The sequence below is a fragment of the Lynx canadensis genome, chromosome D2 (genome assembly GCF_007474595.2).
Source record: "Lynx canadensis isolate LIC74 chromosome D2, mLynCan4.pri.v2, whole genome shotgun sequence".
In the NCBI taxonomy this organism is placed as follows: Eukaryota; Metazoa; Chordata; class Mammalia; order Carnivora; family Felidae; genus Lynx; species Lynx canadensis.
In genome coordinates this window covers 59,486,421-59,512,968 of record NC_044313.2, presented here as the reverse complement: position 1 = coordinate 59,512,968, position 26,548 = coordinate 59,486,421, and the positions used below count along the sequence as shown (strand labels likewise).

At 35.0% G+C, this 26,548-nt stretch overlaps 1 protein-coding gene across 1 annotated transcript in view; it reads right to left on the bottom strand.

The window, feature by feature from the left end:
• CTNNA3 (catenin alpha 3) overlaps positions 1 to 26,548 on the bottom strand; it is an 834,982-nt gene that overhangs the window by 799,363 nt on the left and 9,071 nt on the right. The window lies entirely within an intron of this gene.

The following is a 26,548-nucleotide window of genomic DNA, read 5'->3' as shown; positions in this document are numbered from 1 at the left end:
ACTGGGGATGAGTGGAAGACACTTCCTACTTGCTTTCTACTGAGCCATATTACTTCAGATGTCTAATCAGTTGTCCACTAATCACTTAATCACTTCTCAACCCATTCCATGTCTACTGTATATAAAGCAGTAAAAACTTTAGTATGCAGCAGAACCACCTGAAGGGCTTGTAAAAAAAATAAAATAAAATAAAACAAACAGATTGCTGTCACACTCCCAGAGCATCTGATTTAATAGAAGTGAGGTAGGGCATAACAATTTCCATTTCTAACAAATCCCAGGTTATGCTGATACTGCTACTCCAGGAAAAATTGGAAAAATTGTAATTTTTGACTATACTAAGACATGAAGAACAGAACCTTTCTGAGACTACTATAGTCATGCCCAAGATGACAGTAAATTGTGCAGCAAGGGCTGCTTCCTCCTGGCTGGCCAGATTCTGATCCTTTGGGAATTCATGTTTTGTGAGCAGAATTGTGGGACATTGTCTTTATTTCCATTTGTTGTTTTGGGTTGTTGGAAGAAAACTGGGCACTTTGTTAAAAAAAAATGGTGTTACTGTTTCAGTTCTGTCCATGTTTTGAATATTCTACGTCTCTAAGAGTGGCTAGGTATCATGAGACTTTATTCAGTCAATAACAACACAAAACCAAACATAACAAAACCAGAAAACAACAACAACAACAAAACGACCATGAATATTAATAAACTAAAAAAAAAATAGGACTTGAGGCTGTTGTGAGAACAGCTTCTGAGTGACAATGCAAAACCGAACAAATTCAGGGAGAGATACCACACTGGCATAGCATCTGCAAGGCTCAGAGGGGTATATGCTGCTTAGCATTGCAAGAGTCTATGTTTCAATTCCAAAGAGAGAGAGTTCCAGATTACCTTTATGTGATTACATTATAATTTCAATGTTGTCAAATTATTTTTCTTTTATACATTTAACTATTCTTTTTTTCCCCAATTCTATCAGGAATTAACAAATTGGATTTTCCAGCATGTGGTGCTTCTTTTTACATGGAATAAAAATCTGCTCTGTTCATTTCTGTTTTGTCTTCTATAGTTTGCTTTTCTTTGTGTGAAAAAGGATTTTTTTTTTTTTTTGGCCAGATGTGTTGTTCTCATAAATACAGACAGAAGCTCCTTTTGCAATTGAATTCTTTCTCTCTCTCTCTTTCTCTTTCTCTCTCTCTCTCTTTAAAATCTTTACAAAATTATCACCATGGGGGTTTCATGAGCTAGAAAATAAGCATTATTAAATTCCACTTGACTTTGGTCCCTCATTCATAGAGCATCTCCTAAAGCAAGGAACTTTGGGGACTATAAAGATGAAAAACAATCTTGCCCTGAACTTGGAGAAGCAAAATTCCTCCCCTTAGACTGTACTGTCATTTTCAAAGTGTGATCTGTGAACATCACAAGCATCATTTTTGGGGCTGGTTAGAAATATCAATTCATGGACCCAATCTTACTGAGTGAACCAGAATCTGTGTTTAAACAACCCCCCCCCCCCCCGCAAAGAAACTACTTAAAATAAAACCCTCCAGGTGATTCTTATGCACGTTAAAGTTTGGAGATCACTGCCATTAAACGAGACAAATTATGATTTGTTTTCTTAATGATGCTGTAGGAGACACAGAAAATGAAAGCAATACCTTCTGATGTAGATAAGGGAAGGTTTGTGGCAATGGAACTGGGAAGTAAGGAGGGCTTTTTACAGATAATGATGGGGACTAACTATGTAGAAGGGAAAGAACTATATAAGTAAATTTCCAAGGCCAGGGAAACACAAATCTATCACTGTGTAGAGGGTAAGTAAGTCAAAATACAAGATATAATCCAAGTACTTTGAGAGTACCATGGGAAAAAAAAATGTCTGATACCAGAAAAATGAGGGGAGGCCTCACTGAGGGGTGTATACAGTGTAGGACCAAGAAGGGTAATTCCTGGGGCACTTGGGTGATTCAGTCAGTTAAGCATCCCTCTGACTCTTGATTTTGACTCTGGTCATGATCTCAACTTTGTGAGATTGGGCTCCACACTGGGCGTGGAACCTGCTTAAGATTCTCTCTGTCCCTTCCCCACTCTCCTGTGCACATGCACACTCTCTTGAAAGAAAGAAAGAAAGAAAGAAAGAAAGAAAGAAAGAAAGAAAGAGTCAGGTCATTCCTATTTACAATGGTCACGTAAACCAAGGGCTGAGAATACACCAATTCAGATTTTTAGCACTGAAAGAAGCCCTCAGGATAATCCAATACAACTTACTACACACACATAAATTTCTCCACTACAACAATATGGATAGGTGTTTATGTGGCCTCTGTTCAGTTATATTGCATGCTTACCAAGATTCCCTTATACATTGAGCAAGGAAAAGAGTCCTCTTCTAGTGCTCTCAATTTTTTTTATTATTGTTACCTGCTCATGAGTCAGTATCTCTCTATAGAATATTTAAATATGTTATTCTTCCCTGCTTTATTATACTGCTTAATTAGTAGGCTTGTATTTTATACCACTTCCCTTACTTCTAGTTTTCCACCATTTACTCATGAATTTGGAATGACAACATCAAAGACTAAAACAACTAATTTCCATTGATATCAAATGAAGAAGAATAAAATTGAATTATGAGACATAAGCTCCAGGATAGTCTAACACAAAGGCCAAGGTTGCATTTACCTATACAATATGATCAGAGGAGCACCAAAAGGCCTGACTGACCCCAAACACTTCTCCACTAGTTGGTTATATGGTTTAAATAAGATATATGTACTTTAGAGGCATAAACCTAGGTCATAAGTTTGCTTCCGACATCTAAACTGTGAATAGGCATCATGCTATCTGTTTAAATACAGAGTTACTGCTAATCTCTAAAGAGGATAGACCCCTAGGATGAGGAATTAAGACCCCTAAAGACAGACCTCTACAAATACAATTTGAAAAGTCCTCCGGATATGTCTTTTTACTTGTACTTAAATTTTGCTGATACGTAAATCAACCCCCATTAAGAAATTTTGTAAATCCGTTCTGAAAAAATAAGATATTACGTGGTTAATCTGAGATAGAAATTCTAAAGCCATTTTGGAGAGACACTAGAATGTATTTTCCTTGATAGATTTGTCAGGAGAGGTTTGTTTATCTCTTCTTAGTACAGGTTTCCATTTCTTTGAATTGGTAAAATATACCATTCCTTTGAATAATTGAGAAGTTGTTTATCATGAAAGACATAGAATCATTCCATTTGCATATGACATTCTGCTTTGTATCACAGAATTAAGTAACAGAGTATTAGTGCTAGAAGCACTTTGTGGATAATCTGCTCCCTATTTTCATCTAATGGAATTGTTAGCACTTTGTCAAGCTCATTCAACTAGTTAGTGGAAGAGTTGGAGAGAGGACAGAATATTTGTCTTGTGACTCAGTGCTGCTCTCTTTCTGCTGTTCCTTATTGCCTTTCTAGATACTACCTAATGGTCATTAGCTACTCAGAGGTTGGTAGAAAAAGCTGTTTGTTTTAATTTATATTTCTAAAATTTGGCTCTATGTTATTGGTTATAATTGGCTAGTTTGAAATCTCAAATGCCACTGACACCTAATAATAATACCAAATGACACAGGAAAAACAATCAGTGTAATTAAGTCTCTTTTGTATTTTAGTAAATGAAGTTCAGTTCATTTGAGTTTATTCTTGAATCTGCAGTATACTCACTATGTCTTTAGGAGTTCTAAGGGTTTCATTATATTGAGAAATAAATTGCAATAAAGTATTTCAGAAGTTATCACCCCTAAGTGATTATTTAATAACCTCTGAGATATCTTACTTCAATTCTAAATGCTAAATTATTTTAACCACACTAACACAGAGGCCCTTTAAAAGCCAAGAGTCACAATTTAAGACCCTGGCTTCATTATTTTATATAAATTGGCACAAACTGTCACCTGTTCACAATCAACTCTGCCCACTCCATGGCTCTCATTCACCATGTTGTCATCTCCATGTACCTACTTATCAGTTACAACAAAGTCTCTGGCTCTCCTTACAGTGCGTCATGTTATTCGTTATCCTCAAGTCCCATGTCTTTTCAAGTTTGGTATCTGCAGAAATATCAATACAGATTCTAAATATTTTCAAACCTGATGTACAAGTCCAGATTAACCTTGTATTTGGTTATTCTGCAACCATAAACTTGGCCAACCAATAAACTTGGTAAAAAATGACAACAAAGAATATATTCATCTGCTGGCATTAACTCTACCATTTAGAAATACATGGTCAAAATGCACAGAATATCTTGGGGCGCCTGGGTGGCGCAGTCGGTTAAGCGTCCGACTTCAGCCAGGTCACGATCTCGTGGTCCGTGAGTTCGAGCCCCGCGTCAGGCTCTGGGCTGATGGCTCAGAGCCTGGAGCCTGTTTCCGATTCTGTGTCTCCCTCTCTCTCTGCCCCTCCCCCGTTCATGCTCTGTCTCTCTCTGCCCCAAAAATAAATAAACGTTGAAAAAAAATTAATTAAAAAGCCAGCCTTCTTCTAAAGAATGTGCTCCACATATGTTCACATTTATTTATTCAATCAATTAATAGTATAGAAGGGCTACTATGTGCCCCATCCATGGAAGATCTGATAACACATAGAGCCAGAATTCTAGGTGCTGATGACTTAGCTAGAGGAAAAGATACATAACATTACTCTATGGTAAGACATACAATTAAGAGTCATAGTAATGGCGTTTACAATATGGAGCTCTGGTAATCACCCTTGTACCAGCTAACTGTGTGCCTTAGGCATGTTCCTTAATTTTAGTATTTGCAAAAAAATAAAAAATAAAAAGCAAACTAGAAGTTCTCTTAGCCTCTTCTATTGGCTATCTCTTGTCCAATCAGATGTAATAAAGTTGAGTTTGTCATTTGGACTAAATGCTAACACATATTATTAGGTAATATTAGAAAAATAGATTTTGAGGCCAAAATTACTTTCCAAGACTAACAAGAATATTTTATAAAAGGTATAATAGAAGGAAAAAAAAAGATCATGGACTTTGAATCCATTCAGACCTGTGCACACATTCCAGCTCTGCCATCCCCTAACTGTGTGACACGGTAAGCTGATTCACCGTTCTTATCCTTTCTTTTCTATAAAATGAGGCAAATGATATCTAAATGAGATAATGCATATAATATTGTCTGGCGCACAAAAGCACTTACACAGGATAGCTATTACTATAAGGATTATCTGCAGAGTATTTTTCCCTTTTCTAAGCACTTGCATGTTAACCATATAATTTTATCTTCACAATACTCTTTAAGGTAGTATTATTCCCATTCTGTATTTGAGGAAATGGAATCACAAAGAAGTCCAGTCACTGACATGAAGCATATAAGGAAACAATTTCTATGTCTTTCTCCACAATAACAGAGAAGAGAGAGTCTAAAGTGAGAGTGCCTTTGACTCTTCACACGTCAAATTTTGCACAACTGTTTTCATCCCAATAGAGTCAATCTTTATTTTTTTTTTAATTTTTTTTTCAACGTTTATTTATTTTTTGGGCAGAGAGAGACAGAGCATGAACGGGGGAGGGGCAGAGAGAGAGGGAGACACAGAATCAGAAACAGGCTCCAGGCTCTGAGCCATCAGCCCAGAGCCTGACGCGGGGCTCGAACTCACGGACGGCGAGATCGTGACCTGGCTGAAGTCGGACACTTAACCGACTGCGCCACCCAGGCGCCCCAAGAGTCAATCTTTAAAAGTTCTTTCCCACAACTTTGAATGCCTTTCTATTAAATACTGCTGAAAATGGATGCATTGTGGTGTGTGTCCATGTGTGTATGTGCAGGAAAGAGTATCATGGAATTGTGATTAGTAGAAGAGGCTATTGTTTGAATATTTTGTACATATATGGTCACTAAAATTAATAAATAATAATTATCCAAGAGAAAAACATATTCCTTTCTTTAAGATGATAAAGATAGAAAACACAACAGAAATAAAGTGCTGGTGGACTGTGACTTACCCTAAAGCATAATGTCCATACTTCAGTGGAAAAGCCACTGGTTTAATTAGGTTCAATGGAATAGAACTTAAAGAATGTTTTGTATCATTTGAATGTTGCTTACAAGGCTATAGAAGTCTATTATCTTGAGCTTTGATGTTTTTAGTTTTTTCTGTGTGGTCTATATCTTGGACAAAGAAGATATTCAGTCTGTAAATAAGAGCAAAGAAAATAAATCCTACTCTTAAGAAAATAATAAATGAGCTGAAAATTCCTCAGGATTAAATGGTTAATCATGGCCACAATTGTGAATAGGAAGTTGCTGAAATCGCATTTATGTAATGCTCACACCATGGAAGCCCTGAGACCCTCTATTTAGCTCTTGTATCACTGCTTGCAGGTCACACTCTCATGGCAGCACTACAGTCCTTTTTAAATCCAGCAGGTAGCTTTGTACCTGTGAATCTTCTGAACATATCCTGAATTCTGAAAAACTGATCTACACAGTTAGCTATCTGCCAGTCACAACTCAGTTGTGCTAATAATCTTTATTAGCTCCCTGAAGAAATGTCTGACACGACCACGAATTCCAGAAGCACTATGGTGGTTTGTCATGGAAATGTGTTCTTCATATTCTGGAACATTTAGAAAACAGGACTCCAAAAAAGGAAACTCCTGTATTTGTGATGAATAACTCTTCTAGTATAGGTCATCCTGCTACAATTCTTAGGGAGGAAGGTATCCTAGAAAGAAGCATAGAAATAAATAGATCATGGGTGATCCCAATGCTTTCTTTCATTTTTTCTTTATGCTTTAAAGATAAATTACAGTACTCATAAAAATAATAAAATTAGGTGTACAGTGAGGTTTTTTGTTTGTGTTTGTGTTTGTTTGTTTGTTTGCCACTGGCAAATGGAATTGCTTATCCTGACAACAGTTTACTGTCTATAAAGAAGAACTGATGGTGTCTGTGCTTCCTGCACTCAGTTCTTGCCACAGAACTAATCAACCCATCTCTGGTGTTAAAGCTGTCAGCACCACCTCATGCTAAACCTAAGCAAGAGAATCTAATGCAAAGGGAGCTCTAGAATTGGAAAAGTATGGTAACAGAAGAGGTATACATCTGAAGATTAAAAGCCATCAAAGTTATGAAAGCACAAATGCCAGATTCATTTGTGTGTCTCTAAGACTATGAAGAATAGGCATTTTCACTGACTTCAAAGTTATCTTTTTAAAAAATACTACTACGTTAACGTTTCTCCTTTGGTCCTTGCCAATGTTGCTAAAACCCTGCTGAATTTTTGTATCAGATAAATCTGCTAATTTGAGGAAATGTCCCCTAGTGTTTGCCTTCTTAGGTACATTTTATATTTGACAAGCTGCTAGTTGACAGATGCATTACAAGTTTTATCCAATTAATATCCTGGAGATTATGGCTATAGTGTTTATACAAAAACATTGAAATAATATTAATCAATTGTTGAGCAGGGATAAATGAAAATGTTCACTAATAAAAGACTTTTTTAAATTAGACCTCTTATCTTAGAATTTCTTTTTTATACCACTAGATATTCATTTTTACCTAAGACTTTTAAAATTAATAAAATAACAATTAATAAAGTGATTAATTAATAAAGTTTATTTTTAGAGCAATATTAGGTTTGCAACAAAACTGAGTGGAAGGTACAGATTTCCCATATGCCCTGGCTCCCACACGTGCATAATCTCTCCCATTATCAATATCCCCCATGAGAGTGGTACATTTGTTACAACTGAGGAACCTACACTGACATATTCCAACATACCGATCATAATATAAACCAGAATTTACATTATGGATCACTCTTGTTCAACATTCTATGGGTTTGGGCAAATGTATAATGATTTTATCAATCATTTATAGTATTATAATACTATCAATCATTATAGTATTTATCATTTATCAATCATTATAGTATTATACAGAGCATTTTTATTGCCCCCCAAATTTTAAGCTCTGCCTATTCATCTCTTCCTCCAACCCCTGGCATCCACTGATCGTTTTATTGCCTCCATAGTTTTACTTTTTTTTAGAATGTTATATAGTTGGGATTACATAGTAGATAGCTTTGTCAGATTGGCTTCTTTTACTTAGTAATATGTATTTAAAATTCCTCCATGTCTTTTCATGGCTTGGTAGCTCATTCCTTTTTAGTGCTGAATAATATTCCATTACCTAGATGAGTCACAAGTTTATTTATGTATTAATGTACTGCAGGGCATCTTGGTTGCTTCCAAATTGGGGAAATTATAAGTAATACAAAGTCCAAGTGCAAGGTTTTCTGTGGACATTAGATTTCATGCCCTGTGGAAAGATACCAAAGAATGTGATTGCCAGATTATATGGTAAGAGTATGTTTAGTTTTATAAAAAACTACAAAACTGTCTTCCAAAAGGCTATAGCATTTTGCATTCCTACCAGTACTATATGAGAGTTCCTGTTGCTCCATATCCTTATTAGCATGACGTTGTCAGTGTTTTGGATTTGGGCCATTCTAGTAGTTGTATAGCGGTATCTCCTTGCTGTTTTAATCCCTAATAAATGATATTAAACATCTTTTCAAATGCTTACTTGCCATCTGTACATCTTCTTTGGTTATGTGTCTGTTTAGTTCTTTTGTGCCTTTGACCATGTTTTAGTCAGGTTGTTTGTTTTCTTACTGTTGAGTTTTAGAAGGGTTTTTTTTTTTGTTTTTTGTTTTTGTAAATTTTGGTTAAAAGTCCATTATCAGTTATGTCTCTTGCAAATATTTTCTCCAAGTGTGTGTTTTGTCTTCTCATTCTCAACATTGCCAATGGAGAACAAAAGTTTGTTGCTGTTGTTTAATTTTAATGAAATCTAGCTTGTCAATTGTTTCTTTCATGGATATTGCTTTTGGTTTTGTGTTTAACAAATCATTTCTATATCTAAGCTTATCTAGGTTTTCTCTTATGTTATCTTCTGGGAGTTTTTTAGTTTTGCATTTACACTGAGGCTTATGATCCATTTTGAGATAATTTTTTGTGTAAGGTATAAAGGCTAGATTCATTTTTTTTCTTTTTTCTTTCTTTCTTTTTTTTTTTTTTTTTGCATGTGGATATCTAGTTGTTCCAACAGTATTTGTTAAAAACAGTACTTTTTCAAGTATTTTCTCCCATTTGGTAAGCTACCTTTTCATTTTGTTGATGGTTTCTCTGCTGTGCAGAAGATTTTTGGTTTGCTATAATCCCACATGTTCATTTTTGCTTTTGTTGCCTTTACTTTTTGTGTCAAGTCCAAAAAGTCATTGCCAAAACTGACGCCAAGCACCTCACTGCCCATGTTTTCTTCTAGGAGGTTTATGGTTTCAAGCCTTAAGTTCAAATATTTTATTCATCTTGAATTAATTTTTGTGTATGGTATAAATAGTGATGCAGTTTCATTCTCTTCCATTTGGCACTCCAGTTTTCTCAACATCGTTTACTGAAAAGACTGTTTCCCCATCACATATTATTCTTGGCTCTTTTGTTGTAAATTTATTGACCATAAATGTGTGGATTTATTTGTCGGTTCTCTATTCTGTTCCATCGATCTATATGTCTTTTTATGCCAAAACCATATTGTTTTGATTACTGTAGCTTTGTAATACAGTTTGAAATTAGGAAGTGTGATGCCTCTAGCTCCGTTCTTCTTCATCAAGTTTGCCTTGGCTATTCAAGATCTTTCATAGCTCCATCCCAATTTTAGGTTTGTTTTGTCTATTTCTGTGAAAAATGCCATTGGAATTTTGATAGAGATGGAATTGGATCTACAGATTGCTTTGGGTAATATGGACATTTAAAAAACACTAATTCTGCTAATCCATAAAAAAATTAAATGCCTTTAGGGTTTTTCATGTATAATATCATATCATCTGCAAATAGAGATTATTTTATTTCTTCCTGTCCAACTCAGATGGCTTTTTTATTTCTTTTTCTTGCCTGACTGCTCTGGCTGGGCTTCTGGTACCATGTCAAACAAAAATGGTGACAGTGGGCATTTTTGTCTTTTTCCTTATCTTAAAGAAGTTTTTAGTATTTCAGCATTGTGGGCTTGTCATATATGACCTTTATTATGGTGAGGTATGTTCCCTCTTCATCCAGTTTGTTGAGAGTTTTTCTCAGGAAGCAATGTTGAATTTTGTCAACTGATTTTTCTGCATCTATTGAGATGATAGTATGATTTTCATCCTTCATTCTGTTAACGTGGTATATTACATTGATTTGCAGATATTGAACCATCCTTGCAGAACTTCAATCAAATCTACTTGATCATGTTATATGATCCTTTTAATGTATTGTTGAATTTGGCTTGCCAATATTTTGTGGAGGATTTTTGCATCTATGTTCATCAGGGATATTGACTGTTTATTTATTTATTTATTTATCTATTTATTTATTTATTCTTGAAGTGTCTTCATCTGGCTTTGGTATTAGGGTAATGCTGGCCTCATTAAAATGGGTTTGGGAGTATTCTGTTTTCCTTTCTTTCCTTTTTTGGAAGAGCTTGAAAAAACTGGTATTAGTTCTTTAAATGTTTGGTAGAATTCACCAGTGAAGCCATGTGGTCCTGGATTTTTCTTTGTTGGAGTTTTTGGATTACTAATTCAATCTTCTTATTCATCTGTTCAGAACTTCTATTTTTTTCATGACTCCATCTTGGTAGATTTTATGTTTCTAGAAATTTATCCATTTCTTCTAGGTTGCCCAATTTGTTGGCATAAGTTGTTCATTGTAGTCTCTTATGATCCTTTGTATGTGTGTGATATGAGCTCTAATATCTCTTCTTTCATTTATAATGTTATTTATTTTAGTTCAAAGTCTTTTTTCTTGGTGAGTCTAGCTAAAGCTTTCTCCAGTTAGTCTATCTTTTTAAAAACTCAGCACTTAGTTTCTTTGATAGTTTCTATTTTTCTGTTTCCTGTTTCATTTATTTCTGCTCTTATCTTGGTTATTTCTTTCCTTCTGCTAACTTTATTTGGACTTTGTTATTATTTTTCTACTTCCTTGGGGTATAAGGTTAGGTAATATTTGAGATCTTTCTTGTTTCCTAATATAAGCAATTATCCCTACAAATTTCCCTCTTAGGACTGCTTTTGCTACAGCCCATAAATTTTGGTATGTTGTGTTTTCATTTTTATCCATCTCAAGTTATGTTTTTATTACTGTTTTGATTTCTTCTCTGACCTTTTGCTTGTCGGGTAGCATGTTGTTTACTCTCTATATATTTGTGAACTTTCCAGTTTTCTTCTTATAATTGATTTCAAGCTTCATACCATGTGGTCAGAAAAATATGTTTGAGATTATTTAAATCTTCTTAAATTTATTAAGACATGTTTTGGACATTTGAAATAGCCTACAAATGTTCCATGTATCTGGCAAAAAATGTGTGTTCTGCTGCTCTTGGATGGAATGTTCTGTATATGTATGTTAGACCCATCTAATCTAATGTCAGTTTAGTCTAATGTTTCTTCATTTTTCTGCCCCAATGCTCTATCCATTGAAAATATGGTATTGAAGGCCCATGCTATTATTTTATTGCTGTCTATTTGTCCCTTCAGATTTATTAATATTTGCTTTATATATTTATAAGCTCCTATGTAATGATAATGTGTTTTTAATTTCAAATTATACTTAGTCATTGCTGACTACAGAAAAGTGATTGACTTTTATATGTAACTTTGCCATAATCAACTTTGTTATAATCATGTATTAATTTTAGGAGATTTCATATTTCCTACCAAGAAAATTATGTTATCTGTGAACAAAAACAGCTTTCTTTCCTCCTTCCTTAGCTGGGACATTTTAGGCCAGTGTTTATTGCAACATTACTCTATTGCCAGACATTGTCATAAAGACTTTACATGAACTACCTCATTGAATTCTCACAAAATCTTTATAGAGATGTAGGCTATCATCTCCATCTTTCTAATGAGAGTTTGGAAGCTCAGAGAGGCTTAATAAATTGCTCAAGTTCACATGGTATTAAAGTCAGGATTTCTTTGTCTGACTCTATGTTCTTTCCTACTACATTAGTCTGTATTGCCTTCTAAAATTCTTATAAGTTTTAGTATTAAAAGCAGGACCAAACTTCTCACCTAAATTAGTCTCCAAATAATAGCCACTCATTAGTGGGCAAGTTTTCTGGAAATCTTTTAAGGGTGCCCACAAACACACAATAAAAACCCCATAACCTAAAAAAAGAAGTAGAAAATCTTACAATGAATTAGATTAGTACAAGAAATACACTGAAACTGTTATTATTTATATATTTAGCCATTAAAATTGATGCTGATAACTATAAGACATTACGGGAAAAAAATCAAAGATAGCTTAAATAGTTGGAGAAATATACCATATTCATGAATGAGAGAATTCAATATCATCACAATGTCATTTTGTATATTGATCTAGAGTTTAAATGCAATTTCAATTTTAATGACTACACTAGTTTTGTAGGTATTGATGGGATCATACAAAAATCTATAAAAAAATGTAAAGCAGCAAAAACAATCTTTCAAAAGAAGAACAATCTGAGAAGACTCAGAACCTCTGATTTCAAGGCTTCCTATAAAGTTACACTTTTAAACAGACCATGACATTGGTGAAAGGTAGATACAGAGAGCAGTAGAACAGAACAGAGAGATGAGAGATGTACTCACAATATAGGTCCACTGATATTTAACAAAAGTAAAAACATGATTAGTGGAGAAACTATATTCTTTTAAAAAAATGATGCTATAACAATTGGATATCCATATGCAATAAATAAACAAAACAAAAAAATAAGCAAAACTTTACCCCAACTTTGTACCATAGATAAAAATTAATTCAAAATGAAATAAAAATATAAATGTAAAAACTAAACTGTATACAATTTCTAAGAGAAAATATGGGAGAAAATCTATGTAACCCTGGGTTAGACAAAAGTTCTTTTATAAAACACAAAACACAATCCATATATGATAATACTGATAAATTTGACTTCATCAAAATATAAAAATTTTTTGCTGAACAAGGTATGAAGATTAGAAATCCAAGCCACAGGGGCACCTGAGTGGCTCAGTCAGTTGAGTGTCCAACTTCAGCTCAGGTCATGATCTCACAGTTCATGAATTCAAGCCTCACATCAAGCTCTGTGCTGACAGCTCAGAGCTTGGAGCCTGCTTCCGATTCTGTGTCTTCCTCTCTCTCTGCCCCTCCCCAGCTTGTGTTCTGTCTCTCTCTCTCTCTCTCTCTCTCTCAAAAATAAATAACCATTAAAAAAAAGAAAGAAAGCCAAGCCACAGATATACAGAAAATATCTGTGAATCATGTACACCACAAAGGACTTTCATTCAAAACATATAAAGAAGTTTTAAATAACACAAAAATAAGTGAACAACTCAATTAAAAAAAAAAAGGCAAAATGTTTGAACAGAAACTTCACCAAAGCAAACATACGGATATAAAAAAAATATGAAATGATGCTCTGAGTATCAGGAATGAAAATAAAACTAAAGACATCCAAGTTGGAAATAAGGGAAGTTTAATTATAGTCTCAGATGACATTATCTTGTATATAGAATATATTAAGGAATACACACACATAGACACAAACACAATTAAACTAATAAATAAATTCAGCAAGGTTGCAAGATGTTAGATCAATATATTAAAAAATTGCACTTTGAGGTGCCTGAGTGGCACAGTCAGTTGAGCATCCAATTCTTGATCTCGTCTCAGGTCATGATCTCACAGTTTGTGAGATCAGGTTGTGTGCTGATGGTTCAGAGCCTAATTGAGATTCTGTCTCTCCTCTCTGTCCCTCCCTGTTTATTTTCTCTCTCTCTCAAAATAAATAAACTTTAAAAAATTGTACTTCAATACACTGCAAAAAAAACCTAAAAATGAAATTAAGAACAATGCCATTTATAAAAGCATCAAAAATAATAAAATTTTAGGAAAATAATTAATAAAAGATGTGTGAATTTCTACACTGAACACTACAAAACATTGTTGAAAGAAATTAAAGCAGATCTAAATAAATGGAAATATATCCCATGTTCATGGATTGAAAAACTTAATATTATTAAGATGGTAATATGCCCCAAACTGACCTACAGATTCAGCCCTTCAATCCCTATCAAACTCCCAGATGAGTCTTTTTTTTTTTTTCAGAAATGACATACTTATTCTAAAATCATTTGAAAATTCAAGGGACTCATAATAGCCAGAACTAATTTGAAAAAGAATGAAGTTGGAGGACTCACACTTTCTGATTTCAAACTTACCACAAAGCTACGGTAACCAAGATGGGGTACTGACATAAGAACAGGCATAGATTGGAGAGCCTAGGTGACCCAGTCATTTAAGCCACTGACTCTTGATTTCAGCTCAGGTCATGATCTCATGGCCAATGTTGGGCTCTGTGCTAGCAGCATTGGGCCTGCTAGGGATTGTCTCTCTCCTCTCTCTCTGCCCCTCCCCCCTCAAATAAATAAACATAAAAAAAAAAAGAGCAGACATAGATTAATAGAATAGAACTGAGTCTAGAAATAAACCCTCATATTTATAGTCAATTTATTACAGAAACTCAATTGGAAAATAGTTTTTTCAAGAAATGGTGCTGGATCTAATGGATATCCACACGCAAAGGAATGAAATTGGACTGTTGCCTAATATCAGATACAAAAGCTAACTGAAAACTGATCAAAGACCTAAATATAAGAGCTAAAAGTATAAAACTTTTGGAAGAAAACATAGGAGGAAACCTTCATAGCCTTTGATAAAGCAATTGTTTTATATATATGAAACCAAAATAAAAAATAGATAAAATGCACTTCATCAAAATTTCAAACTTTTGTGCTTCAAAGGATACCATTATGAAACGGCAAAGACAACCTACAGGAAGGGAGGAAATTCTGTAAATCATCTATTTTGTAAGAGACTTGCTTCTAGAATATATAAAGAACTATTACATATTATATCTCAATTATAAAAAGGACAAATACCCATCTTTTAAAAAATGGGCAAAGTACCTAAATAAATATTTCCTCCAAAAAGGATATGTAAATGAATCAAGCATATAAAATAATGTTCAACATAATTAGCCATAAGGGAAATGCAAATCAAAGCCACAATGAGATACCACTTCACTCTCACTAGGGTGACTATAATCAAAGGCGAACAATAAAAGCATTGGCAAGGATGAGAATAATCCAAACCTTCATACACTGTTGGTGAAGATGTAAATGGTGCAATGTGATGCCACCAGAAAACAGTCAGGTAGTTTCTCAAATGGTTACTATAGGTAACTACAGTTACCATATAATACAGAAATATCACTGCCAGGTATATATTCAATATAAATAAATACATATACCTACACAAAAACTTGTATTAACATGTTCATCAGAATTATTTATAATAGCTAAAAAATGGAAATAACTCAGGTGTCCACCAACTTATAAATGGATAAATAAAATGTGGTATATTCATACAACAGAATTGCCCATAAAAGGAATGAAGTACTGATACAAGCTACATATAGATAAACCTTGAATACATCATGCTAAGTTAAAGAAGCCAGTTATAAAAGACATGTTGTATGATTCCATTTATATGTAATGTTCAGAACAGGCAAATATATAGAGGTAGAAATTGTCTAGTTTAGGAAAAATGAAAATGTTTTAAAATTGATTATGATGGAACAAATCGGTGAACATACTAAAAACCATTAAAATGTATGTTTTAGGGGCACCTGTGTATAGACTCTTTAGATATTGTGTTGCTAGCAAAAGAAAACTAACACAACCTTAGATATTCTTTTTTGATACAATGAGAAATAATTTGCCTATACCAATAGCTAGAGTGAAGGAGTGAGAGGGGAAGTAAAATGAAAGAAAGATGGGGGAAGGGAAAGATAATCTGTAGCAGTTATTTACTAGGCAGACTCAAAGTGCCAAAGTCAAACCTTCTAAGGATGTTCTGGTTTTCTTTTGGAACTCCATGTATAAAATGTCACAAAAATGTCAGAATGATTTAGAAAAATATAAGCCTTTTTTCATGCTGCCTATACTTTAGACAAAGTCATCAATGGAATGCAGAATAAATTTAATTTTGTTTTTCCATAATGGGAGCATTTCTTTAAAAGCATCAAAGCTATACTTCCATCTTGCAGAAAGTACCAATCCTAATTGTTTTGGGTTTTTTTTTTTATGGGATTTTCTGGATATACAAAGCTATAGTTCTAATTGGGTCTAACATACATTTGAATCATCTTTCGGCAAGATCCTCCTTTCTCTCTCCCTATACCTACCCTAACAGTGTTTGCAAGCAGCAGAGGAGATAAGAGGAAATAGCTGATCACTGTGCTCTTAACTCTTTTCAATTCACCAACTATTTCAAGGTTATCCAATTCAGGAAAGAAAATCAGAAGGAGCCCACTTCCCCAAATCAAGTTCCCTTCCTGTAATAACTGATGCTTACTAACAAAACATTCTCCAGATCTAATCTACATCATTTACAAATATCCATCTTTCTTAAACTTGTTTTTCAAAATGTGATCTTAGAGCAGAGATTGCAAAACTTGTGGTCCTTGGCATTATGTATTGGCACAAATGATGGGATTGTGGGTTTTATTTTATTTTGTTTTAAGCTGAGTTAGCTGTCTATACTTAGAAACCAACAGATTTTTACATTAAATTTTGTATTTCTGAGTTATTTTGAGAAATTGTAATGTCTGACAAAATAGGGCCTGCATTCACACACAGCAATAATTGACTGAAGATAAGCAGAGACCAACCCTTTAGACTAAACTTATACTCTTCATTTCATCAAAGGCTACCTTACTGAGCCCTTTTATTTATTACTTTTTTGTCCACTACTGTAAAGCATTTGATTTTTTGCCCCTATGTTAGGAACACCCTGCACACAAGACTGAGAGGGAACTGGTTGATGGTGAGAGGCACCTCTAAATGCATTTTAGGCTAGGAAGAATACTCCTAATAAAACGCTGTGTAGTTTTAACTTCTATTAGGGACTCAATAGGCTTTTGTGGACTGAGGAAGCTAAATGGTAACATAGTACTAATTAACAGGCAAAATATATTCTAAGTTCCAAATAGTCAATTTACAAATGGACTACATGTACTTTCTCATCAGAAGATTATGTCTGATCTCACTTAGGTCTCATACCCTGGCCTAATAACTAAGTATTCGTGTTACTTATAACTTAGTGTAACTCACTAAGAGTTGTAAGGAATGAATGCATGCAGAAAGATTTCAGGTGCATAAATGTGTGCTTCTGGCTTTCTGCTTCTCTAGTTAGGGAAAGTAAAATAAGATTAGAGCTATTCTTAATGGTGAACATGGCATGATGTATAAATTTGTCAAATCACTAAGTGGTACACCTAAAATTAATACAACATTGTGTGTCTACCAAACTCGAAAAAAAAAAAAGATTAGAGATTCTTTGGAAAGAAATAAAATCAACTCTCGAAACTTTTGCAGCTTGATCCACTTAATAGCAGTCTCTGATCTAAAAGCATTCAGAAAGATGTCCCCTCTCTCCATCAAGAAATTAAACACCTGTAAAACTTGGGCTCACTTTCCAATTTTAGATTTATTGTGCTAACTTTATTCCTTTTATCTCCAAGTTGATTCCCTACTCTGCCATTTAGCTGTTTGACCTTAGGCAAGTTGCTTAATTTCTCTCAGCTAGGGTTTCATCAGCAAAACAGTAATAAAAGTATTTATCTCAATCATTGTGAGCACGGACATAATGAGGTAAAGAGTATAAGGTGTTTTGCATGATGCTAGCTAGCACAGATTACTGAGTGTTTTATTTATTTTACTTTATTTTCTTCCCTGTTTTGCTCTTCTCTTTATTATCAGGAAAAAAAAGGGTTTTTTGTCCTGTAAAAGCAATAAAATAGCCATTCTGCCAATACTTCTGATTAACCAGCCTCTTCCATCCACAAAAGACAAAAATGGAACCAAATGCAGGCTCTTGTATAGATGAGCTCTATAGAGCACATTGGAGGAACTCACTGTATTTATTTTTAATTGAGTGGAATTATGAATTGATCAAAAGAAACAGATCAGTCCCAACTTATATAATCAGACTGGTGATTAAAACAAAGTTTGGCTTCTAGGCCTGGAATTATTCATCAGTAATTATTAGTTAGCATGTTTGCTTGTTAAGTCTTGGCCAAATACTATCCCGGAAAGTAATACTGGAAAGTTTCAGTTTCAGAGAAATTTCATACAACAATTAAATGTATATCAAAATTTTGGGTGTATAATTTCAGCTGACCATTTTGCACATGCCATCTTTTGGCCTGTTAATATTCCTGAAAAACACTTATCTGTATTTGGAAGTTGGATATCATGATCCAACAACTACAGTATATTTAACATTACCTTATAAAATAAATTTTCCCCAAAGAAAATGTCACTGCTCATCAGGAGTTTTGGAGACTCGAATGACCTCTTTCCACATAAGATATGGGAGAGGGGGTGTTTATTTTTTTAAGTTTATTTATTTTTTTATTTTGAGAGAGAGAGATTGCAAATGGGGAAGGGGCAGAGAGAGAGAGGGAGATAGAATCTCAAGCAGGCTCTGCACCACCAGCACAGAGCCCGAGGTGGGGCTCAAACTCACAAACCAATAGATCATGACCTGAGTTGAAGTCAGATGCTTAACCGTCTGAGCCACCCAGGTGGCCCTGGGGAAAAATGTTTAAAAGCAGAAAGGGAAGAAGATTAATATCCACTGAACAATGATGTTCACATCATGTGGCCTTTGGTACTTTAATGCATCATCCCATTCAACCTTACTATTATTTTCATTTTACAATGGAGTATATCCTTTACAGTACAGAATCAAGAGATACTAAGTGACTTTCCCAAGAACATCAAGCCAAAATTCAAAACCAAGTCTGTCTCCATATTTTATACTTTATTCAATAAGTTATGCCATTTGCCATCTTTTAAAATTTTCTACAAGACTCATTGTCATTCTACTTGGTTTATATACTAATTCATTCAACAATGATTTATTGAATGTTTTTTTATATCAGGCTAGGAAAACAAAAACAAAGGTTCTGGACAGTATTCCCAGGGGTCCAGCACAGTGTATTGCACACAGTAGGCACTTAAGACATATTTGTTGAATGAATGAATGAATGAATGAATGAATAAACATATTCCTGTCCTCAATGTGCTAATCTTCTATTTAGAACTGCACTATCCAATACATAGCTGCCAGCCATGTATGGCTATTTTACACTTAAAATATGGCTAGTCTAGATTAAGAATGGCTGTAAGTGTAAAATACACACCAGATTTCTAAGACTTAGTATGAATAATATATCTCATTAATAGTTTTTATATTATTACATGTTGAACTGATAATATTTGAGGTATATTGGATTAAATAAAACATGTTATTAAGATTGGTTTCACCTGTTTATTTTTACCTTTTATTTTAGGGTGGTTACAGGAAACTTTTAAGTTATATATGTGGCCCGCCTTCTATTTCTATTGGATAGCATTGATCTAGTGTCATTAAGTCTTGAGTCACTTGCTTTTCTGTTCCAAGTTCATTATTAAATCAAATTTTCTTCTCTCTCTCTTGAATGTATAAGACTAAATCAGGTTTTAAATGCAGTCTCTTTTTTTCAATACAGTCTTTTTAAATACCAGTCTATGTTATAAGATTCTAATCAATTGTTAGGCATTATAAAATGTTTATATCCAGATATGAAATAGTCCATACACAAACTCTTCCAAGATATGACTTCCCTTTAGACCCTACTGTGGTGAAAAGCAGCTGCATTTTTCTAAATCCATTACTGGGTCTGGTTCTAGAAGATTAAATTTAACCTTCCACCCGGCAATCAAATACTCAAGGGTGTTCATCAACTGTCTCTATCTCACTTCATGCTTCAGCCAGCTTAGTGATCTAGAATTCGTTTCTATTGCATTCCTGGAACACATGAATGAGCATTGTGCCTTTAGTCATGCTATTATCTCCACTTAGAGTTCTAGTTTTTCAAATCCAGCTCCTGCCTAGTCATCAAGTTTTGATGTAAATATTGCTTATATTGCTTACTTCATACTAAATTCCCAAACTACTCTAATCCCATATAGTTTTATCCCTCCTCTTACTTCCAAAACACTAATATCTCATTCAAAAATATCTCCACCTGACTATGGAAAGGCTCTGACTTTTCTATAATTGTATCCCCATTTCCCTGAATTCCAAACACCATGAATGGAAAATTTATAAAGAAATCTCTCCAACATGGAAAGGTCACTCACTGTGCATTCACATTAGGCTTTTTAAAAAATTTTAAATTATTATTATTGTTATTATTATTATTTATTCTGAGACAGAGAGAGAGCAAGTGGGGGAGGGGCAGAGAGAGAGAGGAAGGGAGAGAATCCCCAGCGTGCTCTGCACCCTCAGCTCAGACCCCAAGTTGGGGCTGGGGCTCGTGAACCATGAGATCATGACCTGGGCCAAAATCAACAGTTGGATGCTCAACCGACTGAGCCACCCTGGCGCCCCTCAAGTTAGGCTTTTAAGGATCATGTTCATCATGACTTTTAGCTAAAAGGATTAAGATGCTAAACAGTTTTTAATCCAGGGAGTGGGCAGTCACACCTGTCCTCTATATAACCAAAGCATTCCTGACTTAGCTATAATATCCCTTCCCCATCAGAAAAGGAGAGCTGCCAAGATGCTCACTGAGAACAGTTGTTGGTTTGTGTACAGTATAAGTATGGGTTTGTTCTTTTTCTTTTTCTTTTTTTTTTCTTTTTCTTTTTTAGGGGAATGAGGAAGAATGGGATGGGACTCTAAAAGCTCTATTTATTTATAACTGAGCATATCCTTATTTGATAACAGATGATCAATTAAAGCAATGTGTGACACTTGAACAGGATTCTGTCAAAAAGCAAAGATATAAGTAGAGCTAGGAGCAATGCGCACTTCTTGCAAACAGCAAGAGTCCCCTCTCCAGCCTTCTCTCTTGGCACTGGGGCTTTGCTAAATCCGGCTCGCCATTTTGTGAGTGGGAACAATCAGCTTTGTAGGTTGGAGGGAAGTATTATAATTAAATGTCCACCCACTTTTTCCTTTTTGATGAAAGGCTCCCATGAAACTTACTAAAATAAGGTACATCAAGACAGATGAATTTTTGATGAATAAGTCAAAGCACTGACGAAGCTGGCTTTGCACACAGAGAAACTTAATTTGCAGAAAATTTTCAGGCCTAGATCATTAACACTGTCATATTTAATGAGAATTAATATGGTAAAACCCATGGGATAAACCAGAGATTTTACCTTTTTAGTTGATAGCAACTATGTAGTGTTCAGCATGAACTGATTGCTGAGAACACATTGTAATATGGTTCAAAAATAATAGTGGAGTTTTTAGAATGTAATTTTAAAGAAATATTAAATAACAGCCATTATAATAAGCAATACATGTATTGAATGCAATGGCATTCTTCTGAATAACAGTTATATTACCGCATTAAAGTTACAAACTGTATCTCTGAAGTGGGCAAAGTTCTTTAAAAATGTTATCTAATGGTGACAAATTCCTTTGGAGAGAGATCTGGAGTAGGGTTTATAGTGTTTGCTTTTGATGGCAAAGGTATTTGCTAATATCATTGTGAAGAATTATTTTAAAGTATTCATGTTCACTAAAGCAGGAAGGCACTCTACTAAAAAATTGGGCTCAGACATATGTTCCAAGTCCAGTTACTGGAATCCCCAAAGATAACTTTTTAGAGAGAAAGAAAATTGAGCTAGTGTTATCATTGTGTTCCTTCATTCAATACCGATTTATTGAGTACTAGCTGCATAGACTTGGCTAACAGAATAGGCTCATAGTGATGACAGGTAAAATTCTTACTCTCTAGAATCTAAATATTGTAATTTTTAAGATAAAATTAATATTTTAAACTTTACTTTTAATAGGCATTATTGGTGGAATTCACTAGAGTTAATGGTGCCCTAATTTACCATCAATGTAAGATCAAAATAATGGGGAGTATAATTCAATGGCACATTTTTCATTAGATGCTAATCACTTTGTAAAGATGAGTTTTAAAATTCCAACCTCTTTCTTCTTTCAAGATTTTATTTAAATTCTAGTTAATATATAGTGTAGTATTAGTTTCATGGGTAGAATTTAGTGATTCATCAATTGCATATAACACCCGGGGCTCATTACAACAAGTGTCCTCCTTAATGCCCATCACTCATTTACCCCACCCACCCCAATCACCCCTCCAGCAATCCTAAGTTTGTTCCCTATATTTATTAGTTTCTTATGGTTTTCCCTCCCTCTCTCTTTTTATCTTATTATGCAAACGTTTTGACTCCTTCTTCTCATTCCCACTGTGGCTGGGTGGATCCCAAGTTACACAGAGTAACTGAAATGTTCAAAGTAGGATAAGCTTTGCATAATAGTTACTCAGTTCAACATAGTGAAACAAAATTAGCCTCAAGAATCTAGGTTCTCCAGTTATTGACACTACCTAGGGTTTTATAACCATCACTTCACCCATTATCATTTTATACCAAACTGCATGATAATACAATAGGAGACCTCAGATATGACCCCACTTGACGATGGGAATATTCAGGCCCAATTTATTGGCTACTCTGTTCCTCATCTCTATTTATTTTCCCCAAACCCCATATCGTTTTGTTTGCCTAATTATTATCCATAGAATTTCTTTTTTTTTTAATTTTTTTCAACGTTTATTTATTTTTGAGAGAGAGACAGAGCATGAACAGGGGAGGGGCAGAGAGAGAGGGAGACACAGAATCTGAAACAGGCTGCAGGCTCTGAGCGGTCAGCACAGAGCCCGACGCGGGGCTCGAACTCACAGGCTGTGAGATCATGACCTGAGCCGAAGTCGGACGCTTAACCGACCAAGCCACCCAGGCGCCCCAAGAATTTCTTAATGCTTTTTTTGTTTGTTTGTTTGTTTCTTTGTGTCCCCATACAGTTTTTACTCTCTTTTTGGTAAAAGTTGCAACTTTAACCATTTTCCAGAGTATTCCTTTAATAGCATGAAGTTTTTCTTCAAAGATCTGATAGGAATTCTTTAAAAATGGACTTTTCTTTCCATTTAAGTCTTACTTTAACAAGTTCACTGATTTTAGATTTCTCTGACAAACACAGTTGAGGTATCAAAATCCAGACATGTTGAAAATAGCTTTTCCTTGAGGTCATTTAGAATCTAAGACTTTCTGTCCTACTCTGTCAAATTACGCACTTTGGGAATAAGATGGGTATAAGTGGTCTGGGTGGACAGGTGGTAGTGAAAACAAAGGTGGATTGGTAAACAATCTAGACAAAGTAAACTCACAGTGTCTTCTGAAACTGATGTATTTAAGTTCTCCTATTTCCCCAGACTCTGTCACAGACACTTCTGGTGGAATGTTTGTAGTAAATTAATGATGATTTTCTCTATTGCCTTTGTTAGACAGCTCCTTCCAAAAAGAAATTTTCCTGGGAGATAAATGCAGTGTGTTTTATTTGTTTGTTTCTTTGTTTTGCTTTTTTTTTTTTTGAGAGAGAGAGAGAGAAAGAGAGAGAGAGAGCAAGCAGGGAAGGGGCAGAGAGAGAAGGGAGACAGAGAATCCAAAGTGGGCTCCACACTGTCAGCACAGAGCCCAATGTGGGGCTCAAACCCATGAACCATGAAATCATGACTGGAGCTGAAGTCAGACACTCAAGTGACTGAGCCACCCAGGTGCCCATGTTTTGTTAAACAACGTAGTGGATAAGCAGTATACTTAAAAACTATTTTCCTCCAGTCTCTATCTCTTAGAAAATTAGAAGTCTCCCAATTGTAAAAAAATATTTGTTATACCATAAAATTTTAAAAGCTGGCAGTGACCTTAGATATTATCTTGTTTACCTTCACTTTATATCAAACAAATGAAATCCTGAGAAGTATAGTAGACCAAAGGTAGCTGTAAACACTTTGCTAGTCTGTCTGTTGAAAGGTGAAGTTTCATGCCTCCCTGCCTCCCTTCAGATTTGGGCAGGCTTTATGATTGCTTGACTAATAACATACAGTGGAAGTGGTATTCTGCCCATTTCAGGCCCAAGTCTTAAGAGGATGTAAGCTTATACTTCCTGTTTCTAACTTGCTTTTGCGACTTCTCATCTCAGAACCAGCAATAATTTTGCAAGAAGCTAAAGCCACATAGAAAGGCCATGTATTGGTGCCCCAGTGAAGAGCCACAGCTAAGCTCCCAGCTGACAGTTATCATTCACTTCCTCCAGTCATGTAACTGTGCCATTTTCTATATCTAGCCCAGTCAAACCTCTCGAGGGTTCCAACCCTAGCCATTATTTAACAGTAATTACATGAGAAAACCTAAGTGAGAGTTGCCCATCTGCCCAGTCAACCCATAATGAAAGAATAATAAATGGTTGTTTTAAGCCACTAAGTTTGAAGATGGACTGTTACATGGTATAATCTAACTGGAACTGAAAACGCCTTAGACGAGTTTCTCAGTAGTACCAGAGGGAGAACTACGAGAGTGCAAAGCTAGCATAATCGCATCGTACATGTGAAGGAGACATTCAAAGTTAGATAAGACTCATTCTCAGTCCCCCAGTAGCTCAAAATTATAAAACCTTTCTATTCTTTCAATGATCACATGAAATGCAGAATTTTCAAGAACGTTGAATATTTAAAACACATTCTCAGGGTTCTGTCTACATAATAATAAACCACTATTCTCAATACATTAAGGTAGCATTTTTTCAAGTTTATTTATTTATTTTGGGAGAGATAGAGCATGAGCAGGGGGAGGGGTAGAGAGAGACAGGGAGAGAGAAAATCCCAAGCAGTCTCTGCACTATACAATACGTGACCTGAGCCGAAACAAAGAGTCAGACACTTAACTGACCAAGCCACCCAGGCGCCCCTAAGATAGCATTTTCAAGTGTTCCTTCAAGGCACTGCCTTAGTAATAAGTGTCATGGAAGAAGAACTCCTCAGGTAAACTCATTTGGGGAAAATTCTGACTTAATTGAAAAATCTATGGATTTTTCAGAACTGTAAAATCTCCAAGAGGAGAAATAGATACAACTATCTCTCCAAAATTGTGTAATTAAAGGGCCCTTATTTATTGGGCACCTTATGAGATTTATGTTTCATAGACTAAGCAACTAAGAAACATATTTCTAAACTAATAAATGGAAATAGGGATGCAACTTTATTAGCAGACACCAATTTTACTTTTAGAATATGTCACCGACAAGTTGTTTTCATAATTTGATGTACCTTCAGCTTAGAGAACACATTTTTAGAAAAAAAATGTTTGTGATTATCAGGGGCTATACTTAGTTAGGTGCCTTTAATGACCTGCTCCTTCTGCTTTGCCTCTTACTGTTAACATTTCTCTGTGGGAAGAGTGCATACATATTTGAGGAAGACTACAAGAGGGAATAAATAAAGCTAGAACTATATAAATAATTGAATGAATTAGTTAAAAATTGTAAGCCTGGTAATCAGCTCCATCTCCAATTGGACTGGTTTGGGTTTGTAGCTTTATTTCTATATAAGGCCAATGTAACAGATATCCTGTCATGCAGAGTTGTTGGGAAGTTCAAAGTCAATTTCAAAGTTGGAGGTAGGTCAGTTTTAGGGCTGACAAGATCTTAGTAATTAGCTATTTATCAACTCCTTTCATTTTTTAGATATGAAGACTAGGAAGCAGAAAGTTTGCAGTGAAAATGCTAGTTACATTGGAAACTTCCTTCCCAGGGATCCACATTTAAGATGTTGGGAAAATCCTCTCCGTTAATAGATGTTATATCAAATGCTATGATTCTAATTCAGGTTCTATTTCTAACTCACAAGGTTACCAAGCAATTTGAGCCCCTAAACATATTTCACCACAAAGTTCATGGCCAGTAAGTATGTGAAGGTGTGGCAGTCAGAAGATTTAATAATCAGTACGGCATGGCACTGACACTGAGAACAGACACTAGCCATAAACAACTGGTACAGTCATGCTGATGGATGTTGGCAGTGTATCAGCTCTGGTAAACGAATCTGGTCAGGCGGATTTTCCCTTCTTCCATGGGTTCCTGGCTTTGTGAGAACTGTCACATTATTGGTTTTAGAAATCCTTCCATTGACACTCATTCTTCTACTATGGCTGCATTACTGATCCTCATAATATAATAGGTTTCTTCTCTGTTTCCTAGGAATTGTCTAGCACTTTATGGGTCTCTCAGCAATATAACACCTTGCCCCCAAATCATGCGGCATTTTCATGCTTCCAGTTTCCAAGCTGAAGAAAATGATAGTTTTATCTTCTCTTGCCTCTATTGGGACATGGACCAATTTACTATCCTCACTTATTTATTCTGGATTTTTCTACCCCTGTAATCTTACATTCTTTTTCTTCATAGTTGAATATGATTTGAAAATCTGGAAGAGTAATACAACCACAAAAAGATGGTAGAGAAACAATAAAAAT